Source organism: Molossus molossus, unplaced genomic scaffold (genome assembly GCF_014108415.1).
Source record: "Molossus molossus isolate mMolMol1 unplaced genomic scaffold, mMolMol1.p scaffold_m16_p_5, whole genome shotgun sequence".
Lineage (NCBI taxonomy): Eukaryota > Metazoa > Chordata > Mammalia > Chiroptera > Molossidae > Molossus > Molossus molossus.
Genome location: NW_023425388.1, coordinates 12125151 through 12144514, shown reverse-complemented (window position 1 = coordinate 12144514; position 19364 = coordinate 12125151). Strand labels below are relative to the sequence as shown.

The window sequence follows — 19364 nt, the reverse complement described above, 5'->3', positions numbered from 1 at the left end:
CCTGTGCCCCCTACCCACCTCCTAAACAATTGTGAGCAGGTCCCAGAGGCAGCAAAGCTAGGATCAACCAGGCCTCTAAGGTACCCGTTTAGATGATGGTGTCAGAAATGGGCTGCAGAAGAAGCAGTGAGCATGAACTCAGCATCTGAGGAAGGACAGAGATGGAGGGAGAGAGACAGAGAAAGGGAAAGAGTCAGAGACAGAGAGAGAAAGAGATATAGACAGAGACAGAGAGAGGCAGAGAGACACAAAGAAAGACAGAGACAGCGAGAGACAAAGAGAAACGGAGAGACAGAGAGAAGGAAATTAAGACACCAAAAAAACGGAGGAGGGAGGGAGACAATTGGTCCAGCCAAAAGCTCTGGGCTGTTTTCACCCCTTTTATCTTTTTTATATGTAAATATGCAAGGTTTCTAATATTTTGAATAAACAAGAGAGGTACTGGCTGCCTTCTTTTTTCTCTCTGAAAAGAACCACCACATCTGCTCACGTCTCACAGTAGCAGCAGTAACTTAGGTCATCCAGACTCTCCTTCTATTTTCGGAAGACTTTCAGAGTGAAAGTGGCAGCCAAAATTCCAGCCCTCCTCTGTGAGCCTCAGCAGCACTATTAAGGCTGTACAATGAGAACTACTATCTTTGTTTGAGTCACTCCCCATCCTCCCTCCACTCCAGGTGGCAAGTAAAGACTGGGAGGGAAACAAGTCTTCTGACACCTGCGAGAAGAACGTGCCCCCAAATTGTGTGACTGAATGTGGGGGAGATGTGGATGCCCCTGCTTTGTCTACACATATCTAACAGTCTAAAACAGACTCTTATTCACTTGCTGCTTTTTTTATGAGGGTCATGTGAAACTTTTCTATTGACATAAATAAGCATCTCCAGTCAGTATCAGTGTAGATTATTTAAACACAGATCTAATTAGTAAAACACTCTTGTAATAGAAAGGGGGAGAGGAAACAGGCTGGGCCCAACCCTCTACACACTTATTTACTTGAGACCCCCTATTTTCTTAGAGTTCTATCTATGTCATCGGTTTCCAATTGCACTTTCTACTTTATTGGTCTTTGACTCCTACCATCAAAGACCTCTGATGAGAGCATTCAGGTGAAAAGGTAAGAATGTAAATGTTGATAAATAAACTGTTAAAACGTAAATTAAGGAAGAAACCCCTTTGCTACAGCAGGGATCACAAACTGGGAATCTGTGAGCCAAGCCAGCCCAAGCACTATGACAGCCCTAGCCAGTGCCAGCAGGAGCTAAGGAGTTTGCAAATGCTCATGAACAAAGGCATGGCCACAAAGCAAATCCTCAGGTTTCAAGTGTGCTGTGCCAGCTACTCCCCAAGATGCAGAGCCAAAGGTCCCACACTAGTTCCTGTGGACAGAGCCAGAACAGCAGAAAAATTCACCTAGCAGGTGGAGTGCAAAGGCAGGTTCTCTCCCTCCCCAAGTCTGATGCTCTGACACCTCAGATCTGTTCTCCCTTTGTGCCGAGCTTGGTGATCCAGCTCAGTCATAGTAGTCTCTCTCCCCGTCACTCTCACACCTGCAGAGGAGAATCCTCAGCCCTTGTCAGCTAGGTGCCCCTTCTCTTTCATCTTTGTCATGTGTCCCAGCTCCGCTACTGAGGATAGAGGTAGAAGCAGTTCTGCTTTTACATCCCTGACTTCCAGGTACAAAGCTGCCAGGAGCCTCAGCTTGGTATTTTCAGATCCACTGAGTCATAGATAGGGTGAGTGGAGTAGCAATCCATCATAAAATGGAAATAGTGAATTGGAGATCGAGTCTGAGCAGTATCCAAGGCACAAGAGAGTTCCTGGTGGTCCAGACCCCATGTCACCTACCTTCATTACACCAGTGCCTCTTTCTCTACTTGTATCCCATGGCCTCATAGTGGTTCTCTACAGTAAATGATAAACGAGGAAGAAATTCCAGCCTGAAACACAGATAGGTCAGCACAATATGTTGGTGGCAGCCAGAATTGGACTACTGCCACATCATGACACCCTCTATGTGACCCTAAAGGTGGTAAAGGGCAATCCTCCTAGTAGAAGAGCTGTGAGCACAACATTTAATTAGTCCCTTTATATAGAGTGATAAATGCCACAGGTAAAGATATTCACAGGCGCCAAGCAAGCAACCCAAATGCCTTGGGCTGTTGATCAAGCACCTATAAGGAACAAGAAACAAGATTAGAAATTGGAAAGAAGAAACTTGGTGGAAGAGGCATGTGGACAGCCCTGCAAAAGAGGGCCCAATGCATGAAGATCTTTGTGCCTTATATTGATACACTCCAGAAAGCACCTCCTCCAGAGGAAGTACCAAACAGCTAGGTGGATAGGATGACTCATCAGTGGCTACCAGCCAGCCCATGTGCTCAACTACTTTACTGCTTATGCCGGTGTCCCATAAACAGAGTGGCCACGAGAAAAGAGATGACGGCTATACATAGCTCCGACAGCAAGGCCTTCCCCTCATCAAGTCTGATCTAATGACTGCCATTGCTGAGTGCCTAGCCTTGCAGCAGTGCAGACCAATGCTGATATGGCACCACACTTCAGGGAGACCAGCCAACCTCTTGGAGGCAGACAAATAACCTTGGAGGAGAGAGTGATTTGTCCTTACAGCAGTTGATATATACAGTAGTTTTATACGGGTTTTTCTTCCTTGTCCTATGTGTTTTCCAGCACTCCATCTAATTACTTACAGAGTTCCCAATCTATTGACATGCTGTCTATGGAAGATTAAAGATTAAAGAAGAGTAAAGATACTCTTCCTATTTAAAGGTGAAGTTCATGCTTCCCTTTGAAACTGGGTGGGTTCTTCAATGACAAGTGATAGTGTGCCAGTTTCTGGGGCTAGGCTTTAAGTAGCTTCCAATTCTTCTCTTTTAGAATGCTTGCTCTGGGGGAAGCCAGCCAACATATAAGTAAGTCCAGTTACCCCGCACTGCCATGCTGTAAGTAGACCCATCCTCATCTCATGTAGAGGCTGAGAGGAAAGAGAGAAACCCCTGCAACCTCAGCAACAGCCATTTCAGCCCGCTGAAGAGGCCCTCAGACAGTTCCAGCCTTAGCCACCACATGACTACAACCATATGAGGGGCCAAAGTAAGAACCATTTCCCTTAACCTGCCAACCCCCAGAATGGTGAGAGATAATAATAAATTATGGTTTTAAGCCACGAAGTTTTTACATGGTTTGTTATGCTGCATTAGATAACAAAACTATTTCACATTATATTGTTTTGCACAAGACCTATTTCAAAGTAAAGAAGGTATGAAAACTGGCACATGATGATGGCATTCACTGGTGTCAGCATGTGCCCCATCACCTAGAAGCAGCCAATCTAGTAAGAATGATGGAAAGGCTTGTTAGTGGCTCAGCTAAGGTGTCAACTCTGGGCCAGCACCCCGCAGGAGTCAGTCGCTGTCTTCCGGAATATAAGATTTGTGCTGGAACAACAATCAGTAAATGGCACTGAGTCCCTAGTACCTTGAATACATGCTCCAGGAACCAAGGCACAGAAGCAAGTTTTGCCCTTCTTACCATTGCTCTTGGTGAACCACGTAGGCTCTGCTGGGTGAGAAGCCCTGATTCTTTATAGGTATTGGGAATGGCTTCTCCAGGGTTACAGCTAGACTGGAAGCCATAACTACCATTTGGCCACTTTGGATTTTCATGCCATTGAATAAGCAGGCAAAGAACGAACTTATTGTACTGGTGGTAATCAACCCCAAATCCCAGGAGGAGCTAGGTTTGCTGCTACTCAGTGCAGCCAGGGAGGAAGATGTCTGGAACCAATAGATTCACTGGGACACTTGGTGTCCATGCTGAGTGATAAACATAAATGGGTAGTTGTAGCAGCTATGGCCCATCAAAGGCAAGGCAACCAAGGGCTTGATTCCTTAGGGCAAACAGCTCAGACTAGAAAGTTCTGGGTGAGGAAGACTTGTCTCGAATCGGGTGGAAGAAAGGAGATGGTAAGTACCAGTTTCGGCGCTGAGATAAGTTGCAGCAGCAGGGACCACAGCTTGGTTTGCTACCCTTTTAATAACTTTTTGGTAATTGTGACTAGACATTTAGAAGAATCATACTTGCCCTACCCTATCAGAAAAAAAGTAAGAGCATCTGTTCTCAGATGAGATTGCAAGGGATGGACTGTATGGATTCAGTTTGTGGATCACTTAGGGTTGGTACAGTTGCTTTGCTGTCTGGCCAGCTCAGCCCTGGCAATATTGGCCTTGCTTCTGCAGTCACAGGGCTGGGTTGCTGTTGTTGCCACTGCAGCCAGTACACATGATTGGATCCACTAGGGTGGCTGTTGCCAGTCCTTTTTGTCATGCATAAACACCCAATTGCACTTTTCCCTAAGTTCATGATAAAGGCCTCTTGCCTTGCCTTCTTAGGACTTTCTAGTTGCCTCTGAGGGGTGAAATATGTCACCACTCATGCACATGCAACCTGAAAGTATGAGAAAGTAAAAACCTGTTGAGGCAAACTGACCAATGAGCCATAGAGCTAACAAATCAACTTCACCCTCTTCCTGTCCCTGCTCAGACAGGTCAGTGTTCCAGGAACTCCACATGGCCTCTCTGAAGACAGAGGTATCAGCTTATGACACACAGTGACCTCCTTGATATTTATTTTCCTGTCTTCCAGCCTCAGCCCCTTCCTCCTTCATTCCTCTGAGATAGCACCCCCAGGAAGATGTTAGTACATAAAACTGTCTCAGGTTCTATTTTGTAGGGAAACTGAGCTAAGAATAGACAATAATAATATTAAAAATTTTAACTACACAGCCTGGTTAAAAGGAAGAAAGATAACATTTATATTATTCAAAATAAGTGACAAGTCAAAGCCACAGTTGTCATGGGAGCTGATACTGGAGCAGTCCTCAGGGAACAAGGAATAGAGGCAGACCCTGCAGTGGTGACAAGCTTGGGCCTTAATGTGCAGGTCAGATGAGAGATATGGTCATGGGCCTAAATGAGCTGGGACAGCAGCCTCCTACACAACACTGGGCCCTGAAGGGCCTCCCCATCATGAAAAAAGATTAGAAAAATTCTACCCATTGCGCTATGAAATCAGCAGATCTATAGCAAAAGAAGGCTCTCTCCTCCCCCACAAAAATAAAAACTCTGAGCATATGATATGCAACAGTGTGAGGTCTAAATTTCTACTCATTCTTGGTGCATGGATCTCCAGCTAGGAAACCAAAATAAAAAGTTGTCTAAATGATTGAAATCCTTAGTGCCTGGGAGGAACAAAACATATATTTTTCTGCAAAGACACTTCTACAACCTAGATGAGCTTATAATGAAATATTCAAGCTGTACAAAGGGAAGAAACAGCATGAGAAAGTCAACAGCTGTAAGAAACAATAGGACTTATATCCCCCAGAACTAAAGATTAATTAGAGAATGAAAACATTAATAAAGTCATGGATAAAGCAACATGGATAAAGAAAAAACAAAATGTTTAAAGAAGCAAACAATTTAGAAACTCTAAAAATAAAAAATATAATTATAAAAATTAAAAACTTGAGGGAAAGGCAAAAAACAGATGATATAGAATGGAAACAAGATTCAACAAACCAGAATGTAGAGATAAGAGTATCATTCAGCAAATATCACAGAAAGATTAAAAATTATTTAAAATATGGGCCATATAAGAGCATACAGTGGAGTAAAGACAGCCTCTTTAATAAATGGTATTGGAAAAATTGGACAGCTACATGCAAAAAAATGAAACTAGACCATCAATTTACACCATACACAATAATAAACTCAAAATGGATAAAAGACTTAACTGTGACTCATGGATCCATAAAAATCCTAGAAGATTATGTAGGCAACAAAATTTCAGACATTATACGCAGCAGAATTTTCACTGATACATCACCTAAGGCAACAGAAACAAAGGAGAAAATGAACACATGGGACTACATCAAACTCAAAAGCTTTTGCACAGCAAAAGATACAACCATCAAAATGGAAAGGCAGCCCACCGTATGGGAGAACATCATTGCCAATGATATATCAGATAAGGGGTTAATTTCCAATATATATAGAGTGCTCATACAACTCAACAAAAGGAAGAAAAAGAACCCAATTAAAAAATGGGCAGAGGAACTAAATAGACACTTCTCCAAACAGGACATACAAATGGCTAAGAGACATATGAAGAAATGCTCAACATCGTTAATCATCAGAGAGATGCAAATTAAAACAACAATGAGGTATCACCTCACACCTGTCAGAATGGCCGCCATCAACAAATCATCAAACAATAAGTGTTGGCGAGGGTGTGGAGAAAAAGGGAGTCTAGTACACTGCTGGTGGGAATGCAGACTGGTGCAGCCACTATGGAAAACAATATGGTGTTACCTCAAAAAATTAAAAATTGAACTGCCATTAGACCCAGTGATCCCACTTCTAGGAATATACCCTAAGAAGCCTGAAACACCAATCAGAAAGAATATATGTACCCCCATGTTTGTAGCAGCACTATTTACAATAGCTAAGATCTGAAAACAGCCCAAATGTCTATCAGTAGACGAATGGATAACAAAGCTGTGGTACATATACACAATGAAGTACTATGCAGCTGTAAGAAAGAAAGATCTCTTATCCTTTGAGACGACATGGAGGGACCTGGAAAGTATTATTCTAAGCAAAACAAACCAAGCAGAGAAAGACAAATATCACATGATCTCACTTATTTGTGGAATATAATGAACATAACAGTCTGAGGAATGGGGTAGTCCCAGAGATGTGAAAGTGGGGTATAGACTGCCAATCCCCAGAAGAGGGGGTGTGGGGAAAGAGATAAACCACAGAACTTATATGCATGTATGTATGAACAACGGACATGGACAACAAAGCTGGGGACAGGGTGGGGAGGAAGGGGGAAGGGGAATCAGTGGGGGGAAAAGGAGAAACATCTGTAACTAAATAAATTAATTTAAAAAATGAAATAAAATAAAATATGGGCCATAAAGAGATGAAAAATAGAATAAGATGATCCAACTTAGGCAGTCAGGAGAAAAAGAGAAGGAGGCAATGTTCAAAGAAAGAATGACTAAGAATTTTCCAGAATGGAAACTAGTAGTTTTCTGGGACTGCCATAACAAAGTACCAGACAGAGTGACTCAAACAACAGACATTTATTGTCTCCTAGTTCTGGAAGCTGGAAGTCTGAGATCAAGGTGTCACAGGCTGATTCTTTCTGAGGCTTCTCTCCTTGGTGTATAGAATGGGGTCGCCTCCTTGTGTCCTTCTGTGTGTGTCTATGTCCTGATCTCCTCTTCTTATAAGGACACCAGTCCTGTTGGATTAGGGTCCACTCTACTGACCTCATTTTACCTGAATCACTTCCCTAAAGACCCTATCTCCACATATAGTCACATTCTGAGGTGCTGGGGTTAAAACCAACACATGAATTTGGGGGGACACAGTTTAGCGCACAAGAGAGATGCCAGGAGATTGAAAAACAGGGAAGCAGCACTCTGAGACTTGAGCAAAATTAAAATAGAATTCCCCAAAAGAAGAGAAACTAGAGAGAAAAAGCTGATGTCTGAAAAGGTCGACACGTGGTCAGCAGATGATCTTCAGCAACCGTAGGTGTCGAGAAGGAATGAACCTCCGTGTCCAGGGAGGCTGCATGTCAACAAGAAGGCATGACACCCTACACCACCATCGGCAGGCTGGCTACAGGCGCTTCAGACCAACACAGCCCAAGAATTACAGACTATCTCCAAAGTGACTACTAAGAGCCATAGCCCAGTAAGAGGGAGACTGAACCCAGAAAAAAAATATGGGACACAGGAAGAGCAGTAGCAGGTGTAAATAAGCTTTGGATGTAAAATATACAACATAGTGACTGATTTGGGGAAATGTGAAAGTAAGGTGGAACTAAGAGAGCAGACCTTTAAGTTTCCCCCAAAGGACTCCCCGGGGGTTGGAGAAACACCAGAGCTTCTCTTTGCAGTCACCCCTTGACCTAATACCATGAGGACAAGCAATGTGTCACTATGGTGTTGCTAACTGCACTGCTCCCACACCATGCCACTCTTTTGCCCACAGGTCGGAGCAAGTGGGACTTCTGTACTGTGAAGAGGTAGACAGAGGCCTTCTCCCATCAGCCACTGCATACCTGAGGCTCACAGGCCCAGGCCACTGTCATGTGAGGGCAGCAAACCCGCTGCTCCTCACCAGCAAGCAGCACCCCACAAGCTCCATCTAGCAGAGGGGCACCTTTTCCAATTTTGCACAAAGGAACCTGATAGACTAGTGGCTCTGTTCCCCTCATCTCTGTCATTGAAGTGGGAATTCTTGCAGTAAGCCCACATGGCTGGTAAGTGTCTCACGGCAGTCTCAAGCCCCACCTTCTCTTCCCATCCCCAGCCCTGTCCCAACCTGGGGGTGGACCACCCAACTCACTCAGCCAAGTTCTGTCCACACTTTGAAAACATCCACCCATTGACCCACCACAGGCCTGGGCACATGCTGGTGACTAGGTTTTCCCTGGGGAGGACCACACAAACCTTACAAGCCTTCCTAGGAAGTCTGGCAGGGAATCCCAGGGTCTGGGGACCCAGGATGTGGTCTAGAAGGGAGGGGCATAAGATTCAGGTGGAAACACTCCTGTAATCCCTGGACATCTGATTCTACAGGGAGAGTCAAAGTAGGGCCAGAGATGTCTGAGGGTATCCCTCAGGTCTGAAGGCTGCATTCCAGGTAACCTGTACCCAGGTATATGTGGACTGACAGGTGATGTTGCTTTACTTTAATAATCATTCCTCACAAAGTAGGTGCTTTAAAAGACACACACATGTGCACAGGTACAAATACACATTCATGCACATGCACACACGTGTGCGGGCACACACACAACCCCACAGCCTGAAGATGACATTACTAACACAAGCCCAAGGGGGCAACAAGATTGCTGACCTCAGCCAGTTCCCACAAGCTGCTCAGGCCCATCAGAAGAGATTAGGTTAAACCATCATGATGTTCCAGTCAAGCCTGAGAGTGGAATGCTAGCACATATTTTAACAAAAAGCAAGAGACCTTGTGGAATCTATCCTTTCAAGTAAAAGTGAAGTTTTTAACAATCGGTGAGAAAATAAAAAACCAGTGATGTGCTCTGAAAACCAATATTTGAACTGTGTTTTTTGTTGTTGTTGTTGTTTTGTTTTTTATCCTCACCTGAGGACATTTTTCCATTTTTTGTTCAGGTAGAGTGGGAGGGAGAGAGAGGAAGAGAGAGAGAGAGAAACATTGACGTGAAAGGGACACATCGAGTGGCTGCCAGCCACATGATCAACCAGGGCCGGGGACAAACTGCAACCGAGTACGTGCCCTTAGCGGGAACCGAACCTGGGTCTCTCTGGACCGCAGGCTGACGCCCTAACCACTGAGCAAAACCGGCCAGGGCATGAACTATTTTTAATGTTATGTGACTTGTTGCCAAAAGCTGTTATATTTGTCATCTATACCAATTCTCATATTTGCTCATTTTTATTTTTTTAAATCCTTACTCGAGGATATTTTTCCATTGATTTTTTTCAGACAAAGTGGGAGGGAGGAGAGAGTGAGAAACATCGATGTGAGAGAGACACATTGACTGGCTACCTCCCACACAACCCCGCCAGGGCTGGGGATCGAACCTGAGGTACATGTCTTTGACGGGAAATCGAACCCACAACTATTGGGTCTGTGAGCCAACGCTCTAACCGCTGAGCTAAACCGTCCAGGGCATATTTGCTTATTTTTAAAAGTTAGGAACATTTTTCTAATTTGTTAAAAAAATAAAAAAAAAAGAAAGAAAGAAAGGTCTTCCAAATAAAAAATTTCAGGTCTTCCTGAAATTTGTTAAAAAAAAAAAAAAAAGGTCTTCCAAAAAAAAAAAAAAAATAGGTGAGTTTTAAACCTATTTGTTAAAAAATGGCTCAGCGGTTAGAGCGTCGACCTGTGGTCCAGAGAGTCCCAGGTTCGGTTCCTGCTAAGGGCACGTACCTCGGTTGCAGTTTGTCCCTGGCCCTGGTTGGTCATGTGGCTGGCAGCCACTCGATGTGTCCCTTTCACGTCAATGTTTCTCTCTCTCTCTCTCTCTTCTTCTCTCTCCCTCCCACTCTACCTGAACAAAAAATGGGAAAATGTCCTCGAGTGAGGATAAAAAAAAATATATATATATATATATATATATATATATATATGTACACAAATGCAACTATACCCAATAAGTTTGCAAGAAAAGCGATGATGAGCTTCAGGAGAGATGGAAATTTACCAGCTGAATTTCACCAAAAGCTTTTGCATAATTGATGGATGAACTGAAACAAACAATATTATGATTTTGGAAGTGCAGCTGACAATGCACTTCTTATTTGAATTTACATGTAATTTAGAGGTTCTTTTGAGCTCTGACAGCCACATATTGAAACAAGCCCACCTTAGACCCTGGAAATCAGCTTCTCTGTGGGCCAAACCAGGTGTTCGAAGGAGTGAAGCATATTCACTCATACCAGCTTCCCTAAATAGTACTGTAATTATTAACTTTAAATTAGTAATAATGTTAAATTGAGTTCAAAATGTTTTTTAATAATACATGAACATTCTGAAATATTGCTTATTTCATTTTATCTCATCCTTTCTCATTTTTCATGTATATTTTGTAGCATATTTAATATTTTAGGACAGTTATCATGCCTATATTTTAATAGATTACATATATTTGGGGGAATTTGCTCAGATACTTTTAGCCAATAGATGGGTGACCAAAAAAGTTTAAGACCACTCATTAAATTAAAGAATTTTTTAAAACTGTTTTTAAAGAGTTAAAAAATGCACAAAGAACCAAGGGAAAATTGGGAACAGCAGAGAGCAAAGTACACTGGACAAGAGTTTTACGTGGACAATGTGTGTTGATTCTCACGTGAGCACATGACTGGTTCCCTGACTGCAAGGCAGCAAGAGTAATGGCCCCTCCTGGAGGCTGGTGGGGGCTGAGTTAATAGACATAAGTCATTAGCACCCAGTCCACAGTAATCGCTACATAAAGGCTGTTGTTCTGATGAGGTTGAACTGTAGTATTTGCCAATAATGGATGGTGTCTGACCTACAAACCAGCATTTTGGAGGGGAAGTGAGCAGCTGTTAAGGAATGTGGCAGATCCTAGTCTCCCAGGGCCCACAATATTTCCTGCCCATGTGTTCTTCCAGAACTGGCTGCTCACTGTGAAGAGACAGGACTTGCGTCCACTACCATCGAACAAGAGTGGACTCAATTCAGATGATGGTGTATGTGATGCCTCAGGATGTCTGTGGCTAAGCGAAAAAGACAATCCAGCTTTTGCCTCGCTCTTTCTCTTCTGGGTCAATTCCTTGAAGTGCTGAAGCCCAAGTAAAAAGTTCTCTGGGCTGACACTGCCAAGCTGGAGGGGCCACGCAGAGAGACCCATGTACATAGCAAGAGCTCCTTTAGAACCCTGTGGTTGAGTCCTCCCAGACTGGGTACCAGGCACAGGTGTGAAAGAGACTTCGGTTGTCCCCAGCCACCGTCTGAGTGCAAGAGAGAGCCCATGACCAAATGGACAAAAAGAGACGATTGCTCTTCTTTAAGCCACTGAGTGTCGGGATGATTGGTGACAGTACCATATAACTGGACCAAATGGCTCGCAGTGTCTCAATGCTCAGAAACGTGCACTCGGGACTTCAAACCACAGCTCCTGCTACCACAGACTGTGGTCAGCTTTCAGGCCTCAGTCCCCAGTGCTCAGGCCTCCAGGAGGGGCGGGGATGAGAAAGTTTGCTAATTCGCACTCACTCAGCAAGTACCCATCCTGCAGCCACACATGGAGGGAAGGCCAGGACCCATGGTGGGTAATGCAAGTACCCACTCATGATGGGTATGGAGGGAAATCAAGTCTGTTAAGTCAGTGACCTCTGTCTCAGGAGAGGCTGTTGCTCTGTCCCCAGCCCTACCCTACCTGCCTAATGACATCTCTCACTTCATTGTCTCCCTTCATTGCAAAGGGCATGGCCACCAGGTGGGTGGCTCATACTGCATTTTACAGAGGAAACCGAAATACAGGCAGCACACCACCAACTGTGCCTGCTTCTTTAAAGCACAGTAGAGGCAAATTTTTCATCAATCCAAAGCTAGGACATGCCCTCAAAGCACCAGGATTAACAATTCAGTATTATAGCAGCTCACGTTAGTTCTGTGATGTTCTCCCCAGGAGGTGAGACCATCCCTCAGGATCAGTCCTGAGAGCCCCTTAAACAAGTTGTCCATCCTCCCCCGCACCCCTCTCCCCCAGTCCCCCCACTCAGAGCCCTGGCTGTCTTGCCAGACTGTGTTACTCACAATAACAGATGACATTTGGGACAAAACTTGGCATTAAAGTTTTTAGAGGGGGGGGTGGAATCCGACGAGGATGAAATGGCTGATCCTTTCCGGGGTTTATATCTTGGAATGGAGAGCACTTTGGATTAAAAACCTTCCGTCCTGGAAACCAAGCACATTGTACTTCCCGCTGCTTGTCACTTGAAATGAAAGTATTTGGGTTAAGCTTAATTTTTCTTTTTAAGCTGCTCAGCACATGCTTTGCCCTGAAAGTGGTTTTACAAAGCAAAGATATTTATTTCCTGAGTGGTGGAAAATTATACCCCTCCAAATGACCTGCTTATGTGAGGAGAGGAGTCATGAAAGGCACCAAACCAAGTCTGGTTGGTATGAAGGTCCTCACCCTCCAAGTGTGACTGCATTATTTCTGTTAGGTATGCAACAGTACCTAACGGTAGGGTCACACCGTCAAGTCAAACACAGCCAAGTGGGAGGGGCCGGGCCTTAGCATCTCCCTGTTCCCTCTCCACAAACAGGGTTCACAGTCACTAGGGGTGAGAGAGCTCTTGGTTACTCCTGGATCACCTGTGGCTGCAGGACTCAGGCATTCACTCTCTCTGAGCCTCAGTTTTTCCCTCTCTACGTGGGAGGTGTGGACATCCACACCCTGTCTTAGCCACAAGGTCACCGTGCAGCCAGACGGCATCACAGGTTATGTGAAATCGAGTTAAGTCACCCTGAGGAGTCAGTGGGATCAGCCAGGCTGGTGGCATGGCTGGCAGGTGAGGAGGAGGTGGTACAAACCAGGCAAGGCCCACAACGGCAGGTTCTCAGCGAGGCTCCCTCACCTCTCATCATGAAAGTGCAGAGTGAGCACAGATTGCCCCGACCAGCCTCTGTGATTCTCCCTACAAGCCCCTAGGAGTGGCCTTTCCATCCCCACCAGCAGGGCCCGCTCTCCACTCTATGGTTGGGCATTGGTGGCTGCCTGCCTTGTTTCAGCCTCTTCAGCTCCATTTCCTCCCTCCTTGAGTCAGCAGAAACCCAAGCAGGACACTCACTCTGTGTTCTGGTATGTTCTGGCATGTTATAGTATGTTCTGGTGTATTCTAGCATGTTCTGGATGCTGGGCACACGTTGGGATTAGGATAGAGACCTGTCCCCTAACTACTCTGGAAGGAGATCAGAAATATGCAGATGGTGACAAGGACAGTGAAGGGGACCCACATGGGTTGTGATAGAGATAAGGAGGGACTGAGGCAAGGTCTCTGGACTCCTGGGCACTCCTAACAGCCCCACCCAAGAGCCCTTGACAGGCCTTTGGGGAGGTTTGGCCCAGCTCCAGCTCCAGCCTGCCCAATGGTCCTTCTCCACCATGACACTCCCACAAGCCACATGTCTGCTTGGACATTTGCTCAGAAACACAGGCCTGCCACAAACATGTAGAGACCCCTGAGAGCTCAGCCCAGGGTCAAGCCCCATTAGGAGATGGGAGATCACCGGATGCCCAGGAGGAGATGACCTGCCTGAGACCCCACAGTTGAGACCACACTAAGCAAGTGGGGATGCAGGGTCTGGTCACCTCTGTCTGAGGCACTGTACACAGAAGTACCCTATGCAGGAACTGAAGCTCGTTCTATGTGCCAAAACTTTAACAATGTTTTAATGACCATTTAGTTCAAAATTTAGTTTAAATGTAATTTAGACTTCTAATTTTTCTGAAATGTGCTTTATGATGTTCTGTGTCCTTAATATGATTTGACATGCAGACAAAACTGCACTGCAGGGTTGGGTCACAGGGAGGTGGAGATGGAGAGTAGGAAGCCAGAGCTCCTGAGTGAGAAAAGTGACAATGTGGCCCATGTCAGCAGAGGATCAAGTCCTCCCCCTTGGGCAGCCCAGGGGTGAGACAGGCATGGATTATGGGCTGGTGTTTGTTCTGTGGGTGGGCCAACAGGCATAAGGAACAGTGTTAGCTGGAGCTCAGCTGGAGGGTTTGCCAGCCTCTTTCGCCAGGCCTGAGGATGGACATAGTCATAGTCCTATGAGCCATCCCCAGGTGCAGGATAGGCAAGGTGGGTGGGTCCTGGGATCTGCATGCATTTCACAGATGCTAACAGCAGGTGGCAGCATGGGGCACTTGTGTGAGAATCTTGGGGACTTTCAGTACAGGATGGTGTTAGGTAGTAACAGGGTCCCCCATGTAGACATTTCCACCAGGCACAGGTTTTGCAACAACCAAAACCACACCTGGGGCCCTCATTGCCAGACTCACTTAATAAACATCCAGGAAAATAACCAGGTCAGTAGATGTCTCTTCCTACAGATTTGTTGGGTCCCCAAAGGCTTTGTGGAAGCCAGGGCACTTCCCGGCCCACATCTGTACCACAATGTTTTATTCATTATGTTTTACATCTTTCACGGGCTACCCTCCCCCAGAGGCCTCAGAAGAAACACACAGCGTGTCCTTGTCAGCTCCTGGACGCAACGGTTTCCACTCAAATCAGGGTGATCAGTCCTGCCAAGCAGAAGCTGGTTGTCAGGTTTTTGTGTTTTTAAGTTATTGCTTGAAAAGCAAAATTAAATGAACACTTGCACAGCATGGGAGAAGAACCCAGAGGGGTGTGCCATCTGAGGGAACCCTGGGAGCACTGGTTCCTGGCCCCTCTGCTGTGGGCACCTACAATGTCCTGGGTGAACAGGGTGTGCTTCTCTCTCCAGGTCTGCGGTACAGACCTTCCCAAAGTAGGGGGTCTCCCAAAATTGGGGTTCAATGGCCCCAGTGCTGCACATCTAGTTCCAGGAATGTCTGCCAGAGCCTCTGGTCCCAGTGGGCTTGGTGAGCATCTGTAGCTAAAGAGGAGAGCTGCAGGCCTGCTCCCTGCACCCGAAGTGAGGGACAGTTGGACTCAGAGCCTCAATGCCCACCCTGCACTGTCTACTTCTGCTCAGAAGTCTCAGAGTCGGATCCCCAGGAGCTGAGTGGACACACTGGCTCTGCTCCAATGGTGCAGCCAGAGAGACCAGAGAAGAAAACACAGAGCGTCAGGAAGACACATCAGATCATATGCACATACCTACATATGCATATATGCACCTGCAGGCACACACACATGCATGTGCACATGGACGAAAGGGAGCACTCCAGGGGGAAGGAAATGACCCCGAGGGAATCGAGGGATCAAGGTAGGGATGAAGATTGGGAGGAAGGGTAATAAATAGAGGCAAATATTGGATTTTAATAATAATGACAATGACTACTTGGGTTAAAATATAACTAGATTTCAAACATTTGAGAACAGTACTGTAGAGGGTGGGTTGGAAATAAAATTAAGGAGTTCTGAGGCCTCATACAGTCTTCTAGGAGGTGACAGGAGTCATTTATACTGGAGTTTAACAGTCAAGGACACATGTAATTTGAGGTTAACCACTGAAAGCATAGTAAAGTAATTGATAATGGCAGGCAAATAGTGGAAAACATTGGGGGGGGGGGGGGACAATGGATTTGAGAGAAGCCAAGAGAGAAGGAACAGGGAACAGGTGAGAGAAACAAAATTCAAACGGGAGTGTGGCCAATGTCAACCCAAATAAGTCCCATGTAAAAGGACCAAATATTTCAGTTAGGAGACATCACTTGTCAGACTGGACTCAATGGAGACACCCTAAGTGGAAGGGGTAAGGATGTGTACAAAGGAAGACCAGGCACGCGCAACCCTGAAGAGCACTGGAGTAACAGCATTAACACAACTCTCATGCCAGTGTGCAAGGATGCTGGTGGGGAGTGAAGGGTTCTTCACAGCAAGATGGCCCACCCCCAGGGAAGATGGCTTTAGGGCAGACTCTCTCTGAACATAGTCCCAAAATCTAGCAAACGACCTTGCAGCGTCAAAGGCAGAAAGAGACCCACAGTTTTGCAGAACATATAAAACATCTCTTGGTAACCAATAGATTACACAGGCAAAATCCAGGGAATGGATGGTGAGGGTGCAAATAGAACATCACCTCATGAACTTGTAAACAACAACACCCCGCAGGCGTGAAGGCAGCCAGATGGTGCTGAGGACAGCCAACTGCGGCCCAGGCTCAGTTATCTGCACTCCTGGGCCCGCCCCATCCCTCATGGGTTAGTTTTTAAATTATTCTCAAATTTATGTGGCTACTTCTTCAGTTTAGATTTTTGCACCTTGTTCACAAGTAAAAGGGGCTGATGATTTTCTTTTACTATTGAACGTATCCCATATGTAATAAAGTGCCTCCCCCAAATGTGACCTCATCTCGGCTTTGTTTATGGACAGCCACAAACATATCAGGTAGGTGTAAACAGATGGAAAGGTACACGGTTTATTTTTTTCTACTTCAAGCACTACAGTAACCATCCTGTGTGTGTCTATGTGCATGTGCATGTGCATATGTGTGCGTGCATGTGTTTACTGAGAGTGGCAGGCACGGCAGCAGAATGGAAGGGCATACCTGTGGGGGTCTCCACGAAGACATCTGCGGGTCGGAGGAAGGACACGCTACCTGGTGGGAGCTGTGTCAGAACGATGACACAGGTTCCTGCCCTACTCTCCAAGGCCAATGACATCTGACCACAGACCTGAATGGAAGGAACAGGAATGGGCCTCCAGTGGTCCCTGGCTCACTGTGAGACCACCAAGATGAGAACTGGGCAGCAAGACACCAAGAAGAAAGAGAGGAGGTAGCTTTGTCTCAATGATCATTTGTGTAAATGTAGCTGATTCTTGGTCTTCCTCAGATTTGAGCAGTTGAGCCCATCTCTCTCCTGGACCAGTATTCATCCTGGGTCCTCAGGACACTACATTTCCCTCCTTCCTCTCCCTTCCCCTCCCCTCCTACATGGCTTCGTGGGGCTTATTGGCTTCACAGCTCCAGTCACCATGGGACCAGTGGTGCCCTGCACAGAGCCTCCCCTTCCCCAGCCTCTCCTCAGCTCAGGCCAAAAGACACTCCCACTCAATATGCCCAAAGGGCCTTGCCCACATGATTGGTGCAAGTCCATCCACCCACACGCCATTTCTGTCACACCAGAATCTAACCTATCAACGAACCCTTTGCCTCTGTCTTCAAGTTTTTCCACACCTTCACCCCCTGGTCCAAACCCCATCACATTTCCAGATTATTCCGAGAGCCTCCTAAATAGTTGTCCTGCTTCCCTAGCCCCCCACACTCACCCTACTGTCTCCCCTGAACACACTTGCCAGAAAGATGCTTGTGAAAACTGAAGTCAGAATAGACCCCCTCTATCCAAATCTCCCGTCGTGTTCACACTGCTCTGAGTCAGAGCCCACATCCTCCCCGTGGCACAGGCATGGATCCCCACTGCAGCCTCACTGACCCCCGTGTGCCTGGGCCATTGCTGGCTGTACAGGAAGACCATGCCCACTTGCTCTGTGTCAGGGCCTGCTCAGGGACACCTTTCCCAGCCCCTCGCCCCCACCTCATCCTGCTGCTCCGACCCACAGAGCCCCTGGCCAGCCCATGGTTCACTCTGGATAGTGGTACCGTCTCCCTGAGTACACGGATCCCTGGCCAGGGTCCTGGCCACTCCAGCATTTCCCCAGCACATGGAGCCCCCACCTCGAGCACAGCAGGTGCTCAAGCAGGTTGTGGTGAAGGACTGGACAGGACCTGCCTGCTGGAGACCCTCTTGAGCCTGCCCAACCCTTGACCCTGACCCTAACCCAGCGGTAGTGCAGGGAGCAGTTCTTCACACCCCACACACCTGTCCTCAGCCTTCCAGGTGGGACCAGGGGCCAGAGGAGGTGCACTCACCTTTTGGTGGCATCTGTGAGTGGCATGGTCTCAATGCTGTGGCAGCTGTGGGTAGCCTGGGCAGGTTCCTTCCTGCTCCCAGCTGGGAGGGGAGGGGTAGAGCCCTCCAAGGGTGGGATCTGCAGCCAGAGCAGCAGAGGGAGGACAGCGTCAGCAACACAGCCCTGTGCCAGGAGTGACCTCCCCACAGAACCCTTGGTGAAGACCCGAGGCTGTTTGCTAGGGATGAAGAAGCGCTGATGAGGTAGGAGCCAGGCCAGAGCGGGCAGCTGTTCCCACCCCTGCAGGTAGCCCAGAGGTGAGGAGACAGCAAACCTCTGGCTATGGACTGAGCTTGATCCCTCAGGGCTGGAGCCACCCCCAGCCCCCAGCTGCCATCATGGCTCCTTTTCTACCAGAGGCTTCCTTGGGGGGGGGGGGCACTGCCTCTGGCCCCCTAACTGAGCCTTTCTCTCAGATGCCTTGGGTCTCCTTTACAGTCTGACAAGACAGGGACCCTCCTGCGGCCCCATCCGGCCGGCCGGCTGAGCTGGGCTATGAATATTTGATGAGGCCACACAGAGGAGTCAGGATGCATTTGCAGCCAGGAGGGTGACAGGCGGAAGGAGAAAGATAACACTTTGTCTCTGCAGAAATCCCTGCTGGCTTCACTGAAAGGGCAGCTAGGGGCACCTGGGAGGCTCCAATGGCAGCGGGAGAGTGGGCTTTGGCCCCAAATCCCAGAATGTGACATCTCAGAAGGGGCTGCAGCCTCCAGAGGTCAGGGAGGACCCATGAGAAGAGAGCAGGTGTCCACCCCAGCCCAGTGCTCTGCACAGCCCCATCCTCCCAGGGTGGCCTTTGTCACTGCTGCTCAGGAAGTGCTGGCAGTGCTGCCAGACATGCCAGTTCTGCACCGAAGTGGCCATAGCAGCATGTGTGGTTGTGTTTTCTGCTCCCCTGCCACCCCGCCTTGTCCCTTGGAGGAGGACAGCGCATGCACGACCTCTGGAGGGCCTGGTTCAGCCCCGCACCTGGCTGAGTCCAGGGTTGTCCTGCTACCCTCATGAGCTTCACTTGGCTCACTTGTGAAATGGAAGGAGGGTGCCTGCGGAGAAGGCCACTGAGACTCCCAGCAGTGGCTTCTTCTCCAGGGCGGCAGACACCCTTCTCTTTCTACGTCTCTGCTCGAGGAAAGTGGGGAAGGAACAAGGACATTTTCCAGGAAAACACGCC

At 47.2% G+C, this 19364-nt stretch overlaps 1 protein-coding gene across 1 annotated transcript in view; it reads right to left on the bottom strand.

Annotated features, from left to right (window-relative positions):
* PCBP3 (poly(rC) binding protein 3) overlaps positions 1 to 18368 on the bottom strand; it is a 275338-nt gene extending 256970 nt beyond the window's left edge. The window contains exon 1 of the mRNA XM_036242989.1: positions 18150 to 18368. The gene's annotated coding sequence lies outside the window, so the exon portion shown is untranslated. The remainder of the gene's footprint in view (positions 1 to 18149) is intronic.
* Between the last annotated feature and the right edge of the window lie 996 nt (positions 18369 to 19364).